Here is a 1,680-nt window from a genome sequence, read left to right as displayed (position 1 = left end):
CGGGCTGGGGATTCGAACCCGCCACCTTAGGTGTATGTGGCTGGCGCCTTAGCCGGTTGAGCTATAGGTGCCGAGCCCGCCTACCTTTTTCAAATAGTAAACTTAGTTAACTGTTTATCTAATTGGTACAAATTCATAATGAACAATTCCTCTCTGATATCAAAAAAAGGTCAGCAACATTGTTTTGTCTCTTGATTTGGACTCAGGGAACCTTTTTGCCATGAACTGGCCGAGGCCAACTGCATTGTGCACTTTGGTGCTTTGTCTTAGGGCCACATTGGTGCACCCATGTTTCATCACCAGTGATAACTTGGCCAGAATATCATCTTCCCTCTCCAAAAGATCTTGGCAAACTTCGACTCTCTTTGGCTTTTGTTCATCGGTGAGCTCCTTTGGGACCATTTTTGCACACACCTTTCTCATGCACACATTTCCAGTTAAGGTTTTCCTAACTGTTTCTCCATCACTGTTTACTTGGTGTGTTGCGCTTCTTACAGTCAGCTGATGATTGTGACACACAATTTGATGAATGTTTGCAATGTTATCAGTTCTGCTGTTATTGGCTACCCTGAACTCTCTTCATCAGTGACACTTTCTCTCCCCTCAGAAAAACATTTAATCCATTTGTACACTGCTGTGTTCTTCATGCATTATTTCTATAAACTTGGATTAACATGTCCCTGATTTCACTTCCACTCTTGCCAAGTTTAACAAGAAATTTAATGTTTGGGCCTAGTGCAGTGGCTCATGCCTATAATCCTACCACTCTGGGAAGCTGAGGCGGGTGGACTGTTTGAGCTCATAGGTTCAAGACCAGCCTAAGCAAAAAGGAAGACCCCCATCTGTACTAAAAATAGAAAAAAAATGAGGCAAGAGGATCACTTGAGCACAAGAGTTGGAGGTTGCTGTGAGCTATGATGCTCTACCACAGGCGACAGCTTGAGACTTTATCTCATAAAAAAGAAATTTAATGTTTGCTCTTTATTCTAATTCAAACTCTGATATTCTCGCAATGGCATACAAAAACATGAAATGACAACAAAAAACTCCATGAAACAACAATAATGAATGCCACCCAACAAGATACCGCCACACATCAACACAAACACAGAGGTGAGACACTGATATGCCAAGGTTATAAAACCTCACCCAGCTGTCTGTACAGTGCTGCCAACCTAAGCACACGGTGGCAAGTTAACTGTTAGACCTGGTAGCTTTACAGATCTTTACAATTTGTCCAGCAGGCTTTCTGGTTTTCACCTGGGCCAGGCCCAAGTTATTTCACCAGAAAAATCCAGAAAATTTTTTAAAAATAAACTTTGTGCACACTTACTTTGTTCCCACTTGAATGAAACAGCACTCTCTGTCCTAGTCTCCGAGTTCTCCACCCCATGGCTACCTCTCCAAGTCAGTGTTCACAGACGGATCTCGCTATTTTTACTACATGAGCTCACCATTTTAAGGATGCACCTTAACCAAGTTAATCCATGTCCTAATGATGGTCTTTCAGGTTTTTCTCCTATTCTTCACTACTAGACACAGTGCTCCAAACTAAGTTAGACTCTCACTGGATTAAAGATTTAAACTTAAGACATGAAACTATAAAAATACTAGAAGAAAGTGTAAGGAAAACACTTGAAGAAATCGGCCTGGGTGAACATTTTATGAGGAGGACAGCCC

At 41.7% G+C, this 1,680-nt stretch overlaps 1 protein-coding gene and 1 non-coding gene across 2 annotated transcripts in view; one reads left to right on the top strand and one right to left on the bottom strand.

Moving 5' to 3' along the window:
- Window positions 1-1,680, bottom strand: part of WDR45B (WD repeat domain 45B) — a 38,047-nt gene that overhangs the window by 22,473 nt on the left and 13,894 nt on the right. The window lies entirely within an intron of this gene.
- On the top strand, window positions 1,212-1,275 carry LOC111724103. The gene has a single exon (XR_002772466.1). It is a non-coding gene; the product is annotated as a U7 small nuclear RNA (small nuclear RNA).

This window comes from Otolemur garnettii, unplaced genomic scaffold, assembly GCF_000181295.1.
Source record: "Otolemur garnettii isolate 467f Iridium unplaced genomic scaffold, OtoGar3 scaffold00018, whole genome shotgun sequence".
NCBI lineage: Eukaryota > Metazoa > Chordata > Mammalia > Primates > Galagidae > Otolemur > Otolemur garnettii.
Note: the sequence above shows the minus strand (reverse complement) of the source record. Positions and strands in the feature narration are given on the sequence as shown.